The 18,206-nt window shown below is 42.7% G+C and overlaps 1 protein-coding gene across 1 annotated transcript in view; it reads right to left on the bottom strand.

Annotated features, from left to right (window-relative positions):
• Positions 1-730, bottom strand: part of ANKRD50 (ankyrin repeat domain 50) — a 39,005-nt gene extending 38,275 nt beyond the window's left edge. Inside the window, exon 1 of the mRNA XM_085579310.1 lies at positions 652-730. The gene's annotated coding sequence lies outside the window, so the exon portion shown is untranslated. The remainder of the gene's footprint in view (positions 1-651) is intronic.
• Positions 731-18,206: the final 17,476 nt, after the last annotated feature.

Here is an 18,206-nt window from a genome sequence, read left to right as displayed (position 1 = left end):
AACCCTACATGCAAGTCATAATTCAGTCAGCTGCAAACGCAGACAACAAAGACCAAAGTCAAGGACTCTTATTCCTTATTCTTCCTAATACTGTTGGATTAATCAAGAGACACGATTTAAAGAAAATTTGTTGTTACCAAGCGTTATTAGCCACATGCAAAAAAAAAAAAAAAAAAAAATCCCCAACAATAAACAATGAGCAGATATGACAGTGGCCTCAAAACCACAGCAAGTCTTGCATTTCCTCCCGAGGAGAACGGAATATATCCTTCCATCCTAGAAACATTCCTCCTAGCGAGGCTTCATCACCGAACCCTCTCCTCAGCCCATTTTCCTCCTGCCGGCTGCGGGCGTTCCGGGAGTTCGCGTTGCAGGGCAGCGCTGCTCCCCGCACGCTTCTTTGTTCGCGGCAGCGGCGCCCGGCAGCCCCGGGGTCACGGCGTGACACCCGCGCCGCCGCCCCGCGCCCGGCACCGCGCCCCCGAGCCGCGCTCAGCCCGGCCCGGCCGCCGCCCCGCCCGCCCGGGCACGGCTCGGAGCCGCCCGGCAGCGCGACCACCTCCCTGCGGGGAAAGCCCCGGGCGGCCGGGAGCGCCCCAGCCCTTCCCCTTCCCCTTCCCCTGCCTCTGCCCCCGCACGCCCCGCGCACACCCGCTCCGCGCCCGGCGGGGACCCCGGGGCCGGTGTCAGCCCCGCCCGGGCAGGGGCCTCCTCCCGCCGCCCGCTCACCTCCGCGGCCGCCTCGGCGCGGCGGCTCCTCCAGACTCCAGGCTCCGCTCGCCGCTGCCCGCGCCCCTCCTCTTCCTCCGCCCGGCCCCCGGGCTCCCGCCCCCGGGCGCCGCCGTGCCAGGGCCGCGGCCACCCCGCTCCGCGGCTGCCTCAGCCCGCCCGGTGCTCTCCCTGCTCGGCGCCTCCCTCGCTCCCCGCTCCGCCCGCCCCGGCCCCGCCTCGGCCCGGCCCCCTTCCCCTCCGGCGGCGGGGACATCTGGGGCGAAGTAGTGCGGGGCGGAGGGAGACGGGCGGTGCCCCTCGCCGCCGCCCCGGGCTTTGTCCCGGCCCCGGGGCCGCCTCCGTCCCGCCCGCTCCCGCGGCGCCTCCCGGCGCGGCCCTGCAGGGGGCGGCCGCGCCTCCCGCCCGGCCCGCGGCGTGTCCCGGCCCCGCTCCGCTTCCCGGCCCCGGTTCGCTTCCCGGCCCCGCTCCGCGTCCCGGCCCCGCTCCGCTTCCCGGCCCCGCTCCGTGTCCCGGCCCCGGTTCGCTTCCCGGCCCCGCTCCGCTTCCCGGCCCCGCTCCGCGTCCCGGCCCCGGTTCGCTTCCCGGCCCCGGTTCGCTTCCCGGCCCCGCTCCGCGTCCCGGCCCCGCTCCGCGTCCCGGCCCCGCTCCGCTTCCCGGCCCCGCTCCGTGTCCCGGCCCCGGTTCGCTTCCCGGCCCCGCTCCGCTTCCCGGCCCCGCTCCGCGTCCCGGCCCCGGTTCGCTTCCCGGCCCCGGTTCGCTTCCCGGCCCCGCTCCGCGTCCCGGCCCCGCTCCGCTTCCCGGCCCCGCTCCGCGGCCGCCAACTCGGGCGGAAAAGGTCCTGGCTGGAGGCGAGCCCTTCTGAGCGCGGGGCTGGCACGGGGCCCCGCGTTCACGCCTTGTTTGAGTCGCCTTTCTGAACCAGCACGGACCTCGGAGCTTGGTCTTCTCGCTGCCTTATTTCCTTGTGCCCCGGACTGGCCCGTTTCCGACAGAGCTCCCGTTAATTACCCTGACAGCCGCCCCAGATCGTAGCAGCAACTCTGAACCTTTTCCACCTTCCTAACCTCACACAGATCCAAAAATCATGTTTCCGAGACACTGAGAGCTCCAAGGGGCATCCTTCCCTTAGACCACATTAAAGCGACCCTTGAGCTTTACAGTTTGTTGATCCCTACAAATCCTTGGAACCAGGGACCTTCATATGGAAGAAACCAGGGTAGAATGTCCTCCAGGATAACTTTGATAGGGAAGAAAACAGAATGGATCTTGCTCCAGGACACCTTCAGGAGGCCCTTATGAAGCCCCTTCCACCCATGACAACAAAGCAACCGCTCTCCTTTATTTTGTCTATAAGAGAGCAAAGGAAGGATTTTCATGAAAAGTTGCTCCCCTTGCAGCTGGCTGCATTAGTTGTGATAAGGCACTTTTCCATCAAGGATCAAGGTCTTTATGGTTGCTAAACAGTGCCTTCATTTTAGCACGGCTCTGTATGGTTTTGTACACCAGGTAATTACAGCATTGTGGAGTACACTGAATATATCCATAGGATACAACGGAGTGATTGATTTAGGGCCCTTCAAGGAGCATCCCGGGGTTCTTTGCAGGGGTGAAATGAAAAATTAAATAAATTCAGTTGGTGTACTGAAGAGCTTAGAAAAACAAGTCTGTCTGCTTCTGAAAACCAGTAGAACAAGTTTAAGAACCTTTGGAAGCAGTGAATTACAAATTCGCAGAGCAATTGGGAGTGGGGGAGAAACAGAAATATGATTAGCAGTAAGAAAATGTTGTGTGGTTGTTTTGTTTTGGGTTTTTTTAAGCTTTCTGACTTAGGTTTTTTTAACCTTACAGTTTAGGCAAATAATCTTCTCTAGGCTAGTTTTATGGTTTTGTTTTTTTTTTTTTCTTCCTAGCTGCACCACCCTTCCATTTCAAAATGTTGTGGAAACTCAAGACTTCCAAAACTAATGCTAATAAAAGTTTAAGAGACTTTGAACTGTAAAATATTTTCTTTTTTATTCTTCTTCTTTAAACAATAAAGGGATGGAGACAGATAATGATTGGAGTGATGGGATTGCAGCTCCAGTCTGCTCAGCAGGCTAGAGAAAAAACAGAAGTTGACAGAGAGAAAAAAAAAAAGGTAAAAAACCCACAAGAAATAATTGCAGATTCAACAGGTTAAGAAGCAGATCTTGGCAGAAGCATTGGATTGGTAGGTGACCCAAGGAGGAAAAAAAATAAGACACTGGACAAGGATGAGATGCAGGGGAAAGTGCAACTTCTGCCTTTCTGATGACCAAGACACAAGTGAGAAGACAATTTAGATGAAAAGGCGCTGTCAGATTTCACAACATCCGGTGTGAATATAGTGAAGCAGGTGGAACAACAGCATGATTTGCTAAAATTAGATATTTAAGTGTATGCATGATGGAGTTATAGATAATAACTGTGAAAATACTTAACCTTTCGTGCTAATACATAAATCCTGAACCAGATGACAATGATTTGGTTTTAGTGTGGTACAGAGGACACAAAATTATTAACCCCCTAAAACTAACTGGTGGGCACTTGGGCATTGCATCTGAGCTAAGTTTCCCTTTCCTACAGCTGACATCAGGACTAGGAAATAGTTGCTGGAATTACAAATGGGAGGAGAGGGGAAGGGAGAGAGGAACAGAAGGTAGAAAAAAAATGTGGCAGGCCTAAAGTACAATTAGGCAAAATCTTGCAAAGTCCAAAGCATGACCTTTCAAAAACTTTCTATGTGCAAGCTAAAGGTGAATGGCCTTGCACTGACCCTTCCCTCTAATTACTATTAGGATGCAACAGCATATAAACACTTCTCATGCTAAATTTTTTTTTTTTTTTGAAAAAAGAAAAAACCCTAAAAATAAGTTCAAAGGGTTAAAACCCCAAGGTTGTCATGAAGAGGCGCAGCCGCGATCTTTCATCTGTACACAAGAAACTAAGACCCTGATGTCAACCTTCAAAAGAAAGGGAGGCATTTTGTTATCAAGATTATTTGCGTAGTACCTCCTATACCTAAGGTGACAGCTCAGATGACATCATCCTGGTGAATTATTATAGCTAAGGGTCAGATATTTCTGATACAATTGTGCAACGTTGTAGTTAATGAGACAGTATCAGGATAAGAACCAAACCTTACTTTTGTGGTTTTGTATAACTTACTTTGACATAGATAGCAAACAAGCTGTGATCTAACTGGCTGCAACTTTGCAGGCTACAGGGCTGACAGATAAGGCCTAAAAGAAGATGAAATAAAGCCAAATTTCCTAGCTAAAAAAAAAAAAAAAAGAAACATCAACCAGCTCAAAAATACTCCATAGTTTTTGCTGCAGTGCTCTGAAGCTGTGGGAACCTTCCTAGTTAATCTGAGCCACACTGATGCCCCTGATTTTAAATGATGGGATGTTTGTGTTGTGCATGATTTTAGATGTGGTTTTGTATTTACCTGGTTAAGGCTAAAAAAAGAAGAAACTTTGAGTGAAAAAGTTGTAACATTAAGAAGTCTGCAGTAACAACGGAAAAACCTGAGGGGCTGGGTTAAGAAAAATATTTTATGCTTTCTAAATGGTTTGCCACATCTTTTGCAGAGTATTAGCAAAGACTGCTCTGTGCTTTTAAATTATTTCAGTATGTGAAAGCATGTTTCAGGATGTGAAAGCAGGCAGTCCTGATGGGCTGGAGGAGCATGATGGATCGCCATGAGAATGGCAGCGTGAGGCTGATCCTTGGAGTCATCAGAACTGGAGCCGTCCCGTGTGTGTGGCTGGGAGCGCTGTTCCCTCCACGGTGCTCGGCGCGTGGCTCAGCCCGTGCGGGTCCGTGGTCGGGGCACACGCACGTCCCAGCCAGCCCGGAGCCAGGGATGCACATCCTCGCCAGCTCCTCACGGCTTGGGCAGAGCTTTGGGCAGGCAGTGATTCACATTCAGAAAGAAATGTTTTGCAAGGGTGGGCCTGAGGCGTGATTATCTGCTTAAACACGGTGTAGTCGTTTTAACTAGTTTTGTAACTTTGGAGTTACTGATTTTCATGCATCGTTGTCTTTTAATTCAGATGCTTTCATTCTCTGACAGTTAAAATTAGTGAGGTTGATGGTAAATAAAGATAGTGCAGGCTTAGGATAACATAGGAACATAAACATAAAAAATGTCATAATTTCTCAGCAAATAGTGGAAATCTTGCCACATGAACTATTCAGGCAAAAGCATTCCTCTGATACTGTTGTTTCAGGTCTTAGTCCTAAAATCTGTCTACGCTGAGATACACTTGGGTGATTTTGTGGAGGCGCCATATAAGATGCCTCCACAAAATCCCCTGGAAGTCCTGTTCATGAGTGGCCCGTATCCAGTCTGGCAGCCACAGCCAGTCTCTGATCCATCCATCCATCCATCCATCCATCCATCCATCCATCCATCCATCCCTGGTCATCCATTGCCCCAGGTCAGAATCTCTCAGTTCCTAAATGATGCTACAGGGGATGGATGTCAAAGGCCTCAGAAAGGGCTGGTTAGTTTTTATTCACAGTTATTAGATCCTTCAGAGTCACTTAGTCACATACTTGGGAATGGACTCCAAGAGGATGTGCTTCCTGAGCTCCTCAGGAACTGGGTTAAGTTGACCATCTTGTTCCTTCTTGTCTTTTTTCAAGAGGAACATAATGCGGGTTGGTTTTGTTTGGCTTTTTTTTTTTTTTTCTACTTATCAGGGACTTGCACTCACAATTTTGATTTTCAATAGATGAAGGTAATAGTGTTCTTTTACATAAGAATATAGCCAAGAAGCATAATAGTTCCTTTCAGCTCTTTCCTCACCCTTCCTCATTACCAGGTAATTTGGGTAGGAGTACTATCTATCCCATCTATTGAAACTGGAGCTCTGTGAACAAAGGATGCAAGAATGACTAAGTTGAAGCAAAATTAAACAAAAGATCTGGGATAGGATCATGTGGTGGCTGGAACAGTTGGCCAGGAGAGGAGGGAGCTGTATTCGCATTCTCCCTGAATAGGAAATAGTTCCCATTTCCAGGCTGACAGCATTCATTTCTAGGTCACTACAGAACTGCCACCACAACATAATCTAGTTCCATTTTGGTAGAGAAATGGCTATTGTGCTTTGGGTTAGAAAAGGCAATTCTCTGTTCCTTGGTACACAGGGGCCAGGGTCTGTCCTGTAGCCACAGAAAAGGAAAAGCAGAGGTTTGCATCCACATATCCTCATCCTCTGTACAAGTACATGTGTGCATTGAATACCCAGCAGTGGTGGATGTTCATTTTGTAGCTTAATGACAACCATCCATGTCTGGAAATTATAATTTGTATCACATGTAGTTATAACTGTGCTTATATCTACTACTGTGTGTTACTATCATCACGTTGGTCCAATTGCTTGTCCCTGCTTATGCTGTCAAGGAAAACACTCTGCCAAGTGGCTGTTCAAAATAGAGGATCAGTCTAAATGCTCTGAATTCCTTCAGGAATAGCTTTTTTTCTTGCTCTGTGCTGACGTGAGAGCACCGTCCTCCCAACTGCACACTAAATTTAGTTGATAGGCTTGGAGGCACTTTTTATGCCTCTTGAGCAGAACCCAGGCATTGGCTTTAAAGATTTGCTGCAGCATCTTTTTTATATGTATGTGTAATATTTATACGCACACAAACATGCATCTTCAAAGAAGTAGGAAGATAGGAATCTTCTGATTAATAATTGATGCTCAACCTCTGATACTTACTGGGCAAGGGTTTAGCTGGGTGCCTGCAAAATCAGACACCCAGTTAAATTTTTAGCCAGCTATGCAAAAAATCAAAATATCCCAAACAACTGCTTTTAATATCCAAGAAATGCATGTTGGTGTAGCGCTCTGGAGTGCTGTGGTCTGTCCAGCCTGTGTCATTCTAATTTCAAATACTTCTGTGTGTACAGGAACATGAATCTGCTTCAGCTTCCTCCTACCTTGAAGTAACATGTTACCCAATATTTGTGCAATATGAGTTGTGGTATAACATCACCATTCCATTTAATAACAGTTGACAATGCACAAGGCCAGCCAAAATTAACACTAAAGCAATGATATTCTTGAAAACAGGTGCTGCAGCTGTCCTGCTGGATGAAAATATAATTGTCTGTTCTTTGGGAAGGGAAGAATTTAGATGCTGTTAAGTGATGGCATGAAAAAGTCTGTGGAGTAGAAATAAAAAATATCCATAGCAGCAAGTCAAAAGAGAAAGCTAAATCATGAAACTAACGTTTTATGTGAGTTGGTCCAGAAGTATATTCAGCTACATTCTCAGACCAGGCATGGAGGAAATTGTTACAATCTTAGGCAACTGATTCTCATGTGAATATTCAAAAGAACTACAATAATGAAAGACATTATGCTGACACAAGATTTTGTATAGACCTAGTGAAACCTAACAAAATATTTGCTTTATACAACACATGAATAAGCTGTGAACTTTGGGAAATTTTGTGTATAAATAACTTAAGTAAATATATATATATATATGTATGTTTCTCACATAATCTCAGTGTTTTCATCAGTCTGTGTTACAGGCAGTGTCTGAACACTTGCCCTGACCTGCTCTGTGATCTTGAGCAACTCATGTCACCTTACCTGCTTCTATTTCTCCATCAGTACAATAAAAACAGTAAATCTTTCCTATCTCCTTTCTTATGCCTGGTCAAATGGCAGCTAGGGTAAGGTTTGCCAAAATATTTTGTACCACTTCAGTAACACAAGATAGGCATAAACTTGCTCCAACCAGCTAAGTTTGACTGATGTTATTGAATCAGCATAAACTCTTCAGGCTAAACCTGGAGTAATAAATAACCAAAATACTTCTTTTGCTGTATAAGCTCTTACAAACTTCTGCCCTAGGCCTGTAGTAGCTCAAAAGCTTTTATGCAAGAAGGCACACTGTAATACTATAATGAGTCATTTTAACACATTTTCTCTCCATCTATTTACCCTGGCTCAAGAGTTTCATGTTATTTGTGAATTTGTGCATTTTAGACACTCCACTGCAATCCTTAGGCAGGCAGGCAAGCTGCCCAGGTCGCTCAGCACTGATTGCTGCCCTTCTTCTCACTTTGTGAGAGCTCTGCAAATCATCACTTCAGAAGTGAGAAAATGGTAGGATTTCATTTTGCCCATCCTTTTAAACAAACTTCACCCACCCATCCTGTTTCCTGTGAAGCCAGGGCAGCACTCTACCTTCCTTTGCCTTACCTGTAAGGGTGCTACATCTATCAAATGCAAATTTGGGGTTATCGATAAGCTCAGCTTCCAGACTTACCAGCACTTTGGAAGATAAAATGGAATGCAGTCATGCCCATCTTTGTTCCCTTAGCGTAGGGCGTGCTCAAAATAGCAAATACAGATGTTCCTTTCTTATGAGGAGGCTCAAGGAACAAGGAGCACCTGCAGGAACTCAGTGGGAGCACTGGAAGAGTCAGGAGCAGAAGGAGCAAGTTCAGAGCTGTCCTGGTGATCCTTGCAAAATTCTTCATTGGAATGCCTCAAAATTCCTCTGGCCTTTGCCCCTGCAAAACTGTTTCAGCATCTTCCACTGCTCTACCAAGGTCTCGTTGAATAGTCATACTATTCAGAATTTTTTGTGCTCATAAAGTTAGTAAATACAATCAGCATAATCCTAAAAAAAAAAAATTACAATATAAACTATATTTTCCCCAGGCTGAGGCCACTAAATTCTTGTAGACACTCAGAAAATAAAATTATTCATGACAAATTGTAATAAACAGGGGTAAATAGAAAAGATTTTTAATCTGTTTCACTGCATCTATGAAACCACTTAATTAGTCCCCTTCTAACACATATCTAAACACAGATGAGACATAGTGAGATGAAGAATTTTTAGAGAATATTTTGGATAAGTTTGCTTAGATTAATTGCAGATCTTCTGAATCTAGAAGAGGCAGCTAAAATATATCCTTAGAAATGTCCCATTAGACTTTGAAAATAGAAAGAAAAAGACAAATTAATGTTGATTGAAAAACAGCATGTGCATTTTGTGTGGAAGTAAATTTAGTTTGGTCATTAGTGTCATTTGATAAGCAGAATTTCATTCCCTTCCCCTAAATAAGAAACTTGCTCTGTTTTTCATCACCCAGACTGTTAATTCCAATGGATTAGGAATAAAAAAAAAAATCTCTTTTAAAGGGAATGAAAAGGAAATAATCACATTGTGTTTCCTCATGCAACACAGCAAAATAACTCAAAACTTTAGACACATACTTGCACCAAAGCAACTAACTTTTCCACTTGCTATTTCCCCACATGAAAAAAAAAATAAAAATCAGGGTTTTATGAAGAAAAATTGAATTTGTTGTATCATAATGGGAAAACCAGTTATTTCTGCACTTACCAAACACATAAACCATGTGATTTACTGACACTTCAGAAGGTAAAGGCAATTCAGAAGAGATTCAGAAAGTACATAAAATTGATTCAGGGCAGATACTAAGTTTGGATATTTGTTGGCTGTTCCTGTGAAATGTCATAAGCCACTACAACCCAAAATAGTAGTAGTAATATCAATAACAGTGACAGCTTCCACAGATTTCCTATTTTTTGGTAATGGACAAAAAACTCCCCTGAACTGACAGGTGCAGACTTTTCCAAAGGAGTTTGGTTTTCAGTAGCATTTGGTTTGGCCCAGTCAGTGCCAGGGAACCTGGAAAACCAACCTGATGATAGCTTTGGAAGAGCTCCTCGTCAGCCCTGGGTGTGGTGGTGCATCCCTGAGTGGCTTCCTGCTCTCCATTAGCTGATTTCCCACCACTCAGCTTGCATTACCCAACACCCTTCTCTGCCTTTTCTCTCTGCCATTAGCACACTGTAGAAATCCAAACTGAGGCCAAAATATAGGACACAAAATCAAAGGGTTTGGGTACTGGCTGTTTCCATGCATGTGTCATCTTCATAAAATCCTCTTAACGCTCTTATGATGCTGACAATTGAAATGGAACCTGGGAGAGGAGGTAAAGGCCTGGCTGAGGCAGCAGAGAGTTTATGAGATTGTTTTATGGAGTACACTGCCCAAAAGGATTAAAGGATATTTAGATGTAGAGCAACACACATCTTATTTTAGCTTTCTCTTGGAAACAAGTCTCATTAAAAAGAGGTCTAAAAAATACAAATCGAGTTGAAGTTAAAAGAGTAAAAGGCATGAATTTGATCATACAGTTCCTCTGGGGGAAAAAAAAGAGACAAAAACTAGTCTGTTGTTGAAATGCTGTATTCAACTAAACAAATTTACCAGTTAGACTCATTCAGAGATTTATTCATTTAGGCTGGAAGAGGCCTTTAAGATCATTGAGTCCACTCATTATTTACTTCCTTATGGGTGCGATCCTGAACCTGCAAGAAGACTGGAAAAAAAGCCCAAAGTCCATTTTGCTACATAGCCATAAGCAGCAGAAAGAAAGCCAAAGATAAACTGTCAGCAAGGCTCTACTCAGTCTTGGCAAAAGCCACTCCAATACTTTAGTGCAGAATATTCTTGGAAACATTAATGGGTGGCACATAGGACCTTGAAGCTGAGGATTTAGCAGAGAAAAAAAAAAAAATGGAAGGATTTAAATGGATTAAGGGGGTAATGGGACCCAGGCAGAAGGAGGTGGAGATAACTTTAGCTGTCTTGTAAATGAGAAGAGGGAGAGATGATAAATGGAGTTCTGAAGCCTCCACAGATTAAATTATCTGGGTGGGAGTCAGGTGTGAATTGCTGGGGAAGTGCTGGACTAAAGGGATTTTTGTATTTGCTGGCAGGTTGTTTCCCTTCAGGTGACAGAGTCAGTGGTGGAAATGCTTGAAGCCCTGTCTCACATATTATCCAAGGCCTGGGGAATAATTCTCAGTGTGAGAAGGAACCTTTAGTGTCTCACTAGAGACTCGGTGAAGTGAGACAGAAGGGCAGCACAAAAATCAACCTTGACAAATGTAGGAAAAAGTCATTAGTCACCATGGCAAAGACAATCTTACTATAAAGGAGAGGATTGAAAGTAGTCTGAAAATAACTGAGGAAGCTGCCTGTACAGCAGATAGACATGCACTAGAAATCACAGTGTATCCATGACATCAACAGCTTTTCCATCTTGTTGACGAGAGCCTAATTTTAAATACTTTTGCAACTGTTTTCAGATTAATCTGTGTTTCTTAAGGGGTAAGAATCCATTTGGTGCCTGGGGCTCCATTATCATATCTGCTGTGTTTTTCTGCAGTTTTTAGCAGCTATTTATTCTCTTTCCCTTTCACCACAAATTACTATCACTCTTAGAGTAAATCAAACCAAACTGATTCAAGCCAGATTTATCAGAAGTTCTGTCAGGTTTTGTCAGAAAAATAGAAAATAAACTCAATGATTTTCTAATTAAGTATGATAAATTATGGCCCTATATGAAGCCACTATAGTAACTATCCACATTGAAACACTCATTAATGCCTTTGCCAACATAGGAAAACACTATTTTCCCTCTTTTGACAAGTATTCCAGATCTCAGAAATCCCTGGAAGCCAAGTAGGTGCCTTTAAGGAAAGTCAATATCTAAATGTCTGCTTCCAAGGAAGTTTAGACTTGTCTGTGTTTTCTCTTGCACTGTATTCACAGCATTAAACTCAGTGGAAGAGGATTAAGTATTTTACTACTAATTCAGCATCTTATTACTGGAGGTAATAGCATTCGTGTGTATCAACAGCTTTATAATCCTATTGACATAAACCAAAGTCAGATGTGAACAGTACACAAGGATGGTGGGGACTGCAGCAGTGGTCCAAGCAAGGCTCCATTCTCCCATCAATATCTTTTTTCACTAATTTCACACTTGCATTTTCTCCTTGTTCAAGCCACACACCAGGGATGGTTATGTTCTTTAGTGTTTTGCCTTCCCAGGAGAGGGTTACCACCACTAAATCCCCAAGTAGCTCATTAAGCAGCTTCTTCCAAACCTTCCATGAGTTCCACCCGTGCCATGGAAAGTAATTCCCTCCCAGTGAAATCAAATTATATTTAACCTGGAAATTAAATTGCACCACAGCAATAGGTGTTTCTTGAGCACCATATCTTAGGTGGATTAATCAGATGCACGGGAGGTGGGCGGTTGGTATTAATAAGGTAAAATTTGTTTGCACTATAAGTACAGACAATTCTGAAACTGCCAGCCAAAGCAGAAAGAAAGGATATGCCTTGGTGCTGTTAATGAGAAGTAGATTAGTAGAAGCTGTGCAGTTAAAACAAAACAAAACTAAGCCAGCCACCACTTAAAGCCAAGCAGAGAAGTGCAGAAACTGTGTTCATTTTTAATAAATACAGCATCACTGGCTGCTGACTGGCAGCTTCAATGTTATCTCACTATAAATGTATAATAGTTGGGTAATTTGGCTTTCTGAGGAACATTATTAACTCTATTAGAATTACAATCAACTGAGGAAATTAGATTCCTAAATACTCTGAATCCAATGCCTGCTTTTATACACAGCTTTTGGGAGGGAGCAGGGATGGGAAACACAAGTGGAGTTAGGAGAATGCAAACCCAAGTGTTTTAGAAACCCAGACTTTTCCTTAGCTTATGACTGAACAGGAAGTGTTTCCAGCTCCAGAGCAGGACAAAATCCCAGGATAAAGCCATTCCCTGCCCGGGAAGCAGCACCAAGTGGGAGCTGGCCCCAGGTGCTGCCTGGAGAGCGCAGCAGCAGCAGCCCTCGTGGGCACGGAGTCAGAGCAGTGTGTGTGTGTCTGTAATTACATTCATGTTCTGATTATAGAGCCAGATGACTCCAACACATGTTGCTGCTGTTCCTGGGAGCATAGAAAATTTGGACCACACCAGTTACCACAAAAATATGTAGTGGCTGTCATCACACTGGTTTGTAAGCGAGGCACATTATCACCTCTAGGAAAACCTACTTCATTAATAATAACATCAATGTGACATTTTCATTTAATCCTAATGACTTCATAATTATTAATTACTGTCACTACAGAAACAAAATCCCAGGGAAGGTGGAATCTCAGTCATATAATTCTTCACAGTTGCCAGGTATTTTTGGATTACTTCATCCAGGAAGAAAAAAAAAAAATTATTTAGTCATTACTGTTGAGAAACAGTCATCATTAATATAGAAAAACTGAAAGAGTCACAAAAGATTCTTCTGCCACCCTTAAAAAAATAGAATTATAGACAGCATTTCCTTTAAAAAATGTTATGACAGTTCAGTTTGTTCAAATCACACCTTGAAGTTGTCAGTGTGTTGAGCACACACATCAAATAATGTTGTTCATCTTTGGACTATATCCTGCTGAGTTAATAATGAAGCATGATCCTCATTGTCAGTGATTTGCAAATTTATATTCTATTACCAATAGCATCTATGCTAATTTAAATCTGCATTCTCCTATTTAAGCTTTTGGTACTTCAAATATTTCATTTAAATTAGTGGAGTGAAACCAATTTTTTGTTTTAATTGAAATGGTTTTTTAGATTATTTGAACTGTGCTCACTGCAATTAAGAAAGGTCCCATTTAGCAAGTCAAGGGAGAAAAATCCAAATTGTCTTCCACAGAGTATAATTTTTAGACTTAGTTTTTCAAAATTATGGGATGCTTTGAGAGAAAGGATTTCTGATGCATTTTAAATGTGTCAATATTTACATCCATTATTGGCTTTGCTCTCTTTGCTGCATTAAACAGATTTTATATTTAGAGGAGAAGGTGAAGCAGATTGACTTCCTATATTTTTCCCCACACTGAAGAAATTGAGCCAGATTACAGAGGACAAAGATAAAAGTGGATGAAAAATTGATTAAGTTACACATCTTGTGCTCAGTGAGGGAGCTTGATAACATATAAATGGCATAAATGCTATTTTAAATAAGGTTTCATATTAAAATTGGTTTTTCCAGACGTCTTTATGGAGGTGGCTTTGAAGAATGGCAGCATTAGCCTGAGGTAACCTTCACCTACATCTCAAGCTTCCACTGATGTATTTTAGATGTACTTTTGTGCCAGAGGAAGGCATGTAAATACAGATATTTAGCACATGCTTATCTGCCCCACAGATGTCTGTCTGCCTCTGAGAACCCAAGTTATGCAAGGAAGAATATCATGGATTACTTGCACACATATTAAAAATTTGATCCTTAAAGATGAATTGCTTTCCTTTAGGTATTCAGTGTGTGCAGTCATTCAGATTTATACATAATGAATATACTCATTTGGAAAACCCACTAGAAGTCTTCACTGAAATGTAGACCTCTTTAAAGCATCACTTAATATCAAATTTGTTTTGTCACGGTCTATTTATAACACAAATAGGCAAACTTTATAAACTGCTTGGTAAAGAAAAAAAAAGATTACTCACCAGCAAGTATTTGGATAAGAATGGGCGCCCCTTCATATACACACATCAGCACTCAGTGAATCTGAGAAATCTCAGTGAATCTCAGTGAAATGGAGAAACGTTCCTGAAGCAGCACTCAGTGAACACCAACACACCTTTGTTAAATAGATGCTGATAAATGCCTTCACCTGTGCAAAATGCCACGGGTATGCCCTGCAGCAAGGCAGGACAGAGCAGGGCAGCTAAAAACAAGGGCTTCTGCAAGAAACATGAGACTAGAAATGCTGTGACTGCTGTTGAGGGTCTAGAGAAGCATTTTGAGTAGTCACAGGGACCCCAAGCACAGGAATATCTGGAAAGATGGGGTTTATGGCCATAAAACCACATGTCACACATGTCCAGGCAAGAACAGTGTGCCAGAGCAGTATTGATGTATTGAGGCTCTTCAGAGTCAGAAAATTGGCAGGGCAAGAAAATTAGGAAGCTTTGACAGGGAAGGGTGAAGTCTGTACTCTAGGACATAAGTCCCATACTCTAGCAATAGCTAAACTTTGCTCTTAAGGTGAGAACCCAGTGGTTAGTAGTAAAAAACAAGGTACCAGAATGGAAGGATTTAATTACAATGCCCACTATACACTCTATAAAGAGTTCTGGGATGTGGAAGACAGTATAGCAAAAAGGAGGGCAGTGTAGGCTTTAATTAAACACAGAGCACAGAGCTGGCCCTCTAAATCAATCATTAATTCTTGGAGGCAAGGACAAGTGCAGAGCCGTGCAAATGTGTGAAGAGAATTTTGGGAAACAGCCCTGCAGATTTCTGAGAGGAAAATGCTTTGACAGATGCCGAGTGGGACTACTTCTCCTTATGCTGAACCCAAAGGCAACAACAACAAAAAATGAAAATTACTTCATGGCATCCAAGGAAAGTGTAAAAGAAATCTTGATGTGTAAGGCTTAGAGTTTATTTTTGCCCCAGGTTTGGAGTGAGGTATTGGAAAGAAAACAGACTGATAGTCTGATTCAGGTAAAATTGAAGACATCACTTTGAGCAATTCAGAACAGCTTTCTTACCATGCAAAGACTGATTTTCTCAGTCATCTTGCACACTTAACCACAATTAAAGCATTGGTCCAGCTCTTGATGTGGTTTAAACATGCCAACATTCGTAAACATGAGCAGGAACATGCTTCCTGGACTTCAGCCAAGCATCTTAGTCCAGTGCCTTTGGTGGGAAGTGGTCTGAAACACCGAGCTGCCAGAGGATGAGAAAGTCTGCTCACTATCCTTATGCAAAAACCACATCTGAGCAGTTCCTGATGATCAACCAGCACTGGAGCTTTGCAAGCAAGCTGACAAAAAGCATTTATTTTTAAGCTCTGAGACAACAGGTTCTTGGCCATGACATCTGTAAATGCCTGTCATTTAAACGGTGGGAAAGGGAACAGTGGGAAGGCTTTTTACTTGCCAGTCAAGGCTTTGCATCTCTGTTTCTTGGAGTTGTATTTCCAGTCAGTGCTTGCCATGAAGCTTGTCCCAGCACACGCAGGAGGAGCCAGTGGGCTGTGACCTGGGGACACCAGCCGTGACAGGAACAGGCTTTGGGTGGGGAAGCAGATGAGACTGAGACATGACAAAATCGTTCTGGCAATGACAGCAGGAGACTGGATGGATGCTGTGAGATGAACACCCAGCTCTTAGATCAAGGATTTGAGAGGCTGTGCAAATGAGAATGACGCCGACCTTCAGTGAATCCTAGGACAAACACATGTAGGATTTCAAATCCAGGAGCACAGTCTTTGTACCTCCTCCTAGGTCTGGTGAAAGAACAGCTCCACCTGTGAGCACTTGCAGCATGAGCTCTCTCTATCACATAGTTCTCTCTGTCCCTCTAGCACAAAAATTGCTTGCTCCTTTCTGAACAGATCAGAGGGATAAAACTTATTTATCCACACCTTCAGTCAGGAAGGGTTACAAAAATGTGTACATTTAAAATCTTGCCAGCTCTGCATAAATTTATGGTCATTTGTGAACGTGAAGTACTCTGAGCATGTAAAGTGCTTAGACACATTCTTAAAAAATTAATCTGTTTGTAGTAAAATTAACATTTTGTTTCTCATTGACATCAGTCCCATCCCATGCAAGTAACTCTGTCCAAGAGAAAAAGAAAAATTACCTTTCCATCTGTAGGTAAGAAGGCATATTTAAGGTTTTCTGCATACCATCTGACATGGCATAGGGGTATGGCAATATTTGATAACAATTTCTTTGTTGGCTGATGTGTCTGGTTGGTGCTCAGTGTTGATGGGCAGATTTAGTTATTGGGAAGAAGGATTTATTGGACTGGACATAGATCTAAGTTTGGAAGATTTCACATTTTCCAACAAAGTGTTCTACATGCCATTTAACTGTGGAAAAAAATATTTGGGAAACCGGTCAGCTACTTCTAGGATATGCTAAAGTCTTTTTACTGAAGGAAAAGACATTGAATCAAACATCTGGAAATGAATCACTCACAAGATTCCTGCAGCTTTGAAGCAAAATGCGTGGTCAGGATAGAAGGCAGGGGAGAAAAATGAAACCTCAGAATGAATTTCCCTCTTGCAGTCATCAAAACCTCGTGCATTTGATTTGTCCCAGTTGCTTTGGCCTGCACCAGCAGTGAGAGGAAGCCACATGGAGGAATCCCCCACGACTGGAGGCAGCCACAGATAACATCACATCTCAGCTACAATGCTAGACTTGCCAGGGCTGCATTTCTTCTCACCTGATGGCACAGATATTCCTGCACCTGCTCCCTGCCACGGACATTTATTTCCCATTCTCTTGGATGAAGTATTCTCTCTCAAACCTGTTTTCACTGTAGGGAGCAGAGCTGGACAAAGCCATAATCTCTGGATTTGAGCTGTAGCTGGGGTGGGCTTGGAAGAAGTACAGACCTACTTCTCTTTAGTAAATGTGGAGTTGAAATACTTGAATAAACACAGCTCTTTTCAAGACGAGTAGCAAACATATCCTCCACTCCCAATGTAAATAAAAAGCAAAACATTCTTCCCAGTTTCACTGTAAATAAAGTAACTGAAGCTAAAACTGAAGACACACAGAATTCTGTAATATTAAAACTTCATCCATAGAAGACCAATAGAAATATTTAAAAGAACATTAGTTCAGTAATTGTTTAATTTTCTCCATTTGGAAATGAAAAGCAAGATAACCTATCTACTATGAAATAATGTGTTAATGTGACTCGCTGCCTTATAAGATAAATATCCTTAGATCTTGACCTTTCCAAGATTTGAAGACCATACTTAAATTTTTTGATTACTTTCCTCCTCCAGAGGAACTGATTCCCCTTGCTATGGTGCAGCATGTGAATTAAGCCTCTTTTATAACTATTAGATTTCTAAACCCATCATTAGACATGGCAGATTTATTTTTTTTTTTCAAATAGTTGCCAAAAATTCTAATAAGTGTGTCATCTAATGACATCATGTGAAATGCAATGGTGAAATGAGCTTGCTAAATAATTTTAAATATGTCAGCTGCCATAAGTAAGGCTTTACTAGTGGGGCCATACCCAGCAGTTTTTAAGGTGCAGAGGATGGGTAAAGACTAATTTCTGCTAAGGAAAAGCTCCTTTCTTCCTGAGGAAAAACCCTAAGTGAGTAGAAATTCATAGAGAAAATTACACTTTTCTGCCTTTTTTCACTTTATTTTTGCCCTCAAGAAACATGGGACAAAAGAGTATTTTACAGCAATTTTGTTACCTTTAACTGAAAAAATTTAAAAGCCTTTTCTTTCCATTTATTTTCATGTCTACAACCTTTGTTTCTAATGGCCTGGGTTTTATGAGTTAATTTGCAGGGACAGGTGATTTAATGCTATTATATGGTACAAATCCCTTTTCCAGGATGAAAGGAATCTCCAGAGAATAATGGAAAAGTCTCTTCCTTCTTTCCATTTGTCCTGTTTGTCCCTGCAACAAGACAAAGTTTCATTTTTCAAAAGTATCTCTGAGAATAAGTATGAGCACCTAAGACATTAATTAATATTGCACATTAGTATATGCTTTAATAATTAGGTATTGTCACTATTGGAGAGA

Source organism: Lonchura striata, chromosome 4 (assembly GCF_050655825.1).
Source record: "Lonchura striata isolate lonStrDom1 chromosome 4, ASM5065582v1, whole genome shotgun sequence".
NCBI classification, from domain to species: Eukaryota; Metazoa; Chordata; class Aves; order Passeriformes; family Estrildidae; genus Lonchura; species Lonchura striata.
The sequence above is the reverse complement of the archived record's forward strand: the minus strand, read 5'-3'. Positions and strand labels throughout refer to the sequence as shown.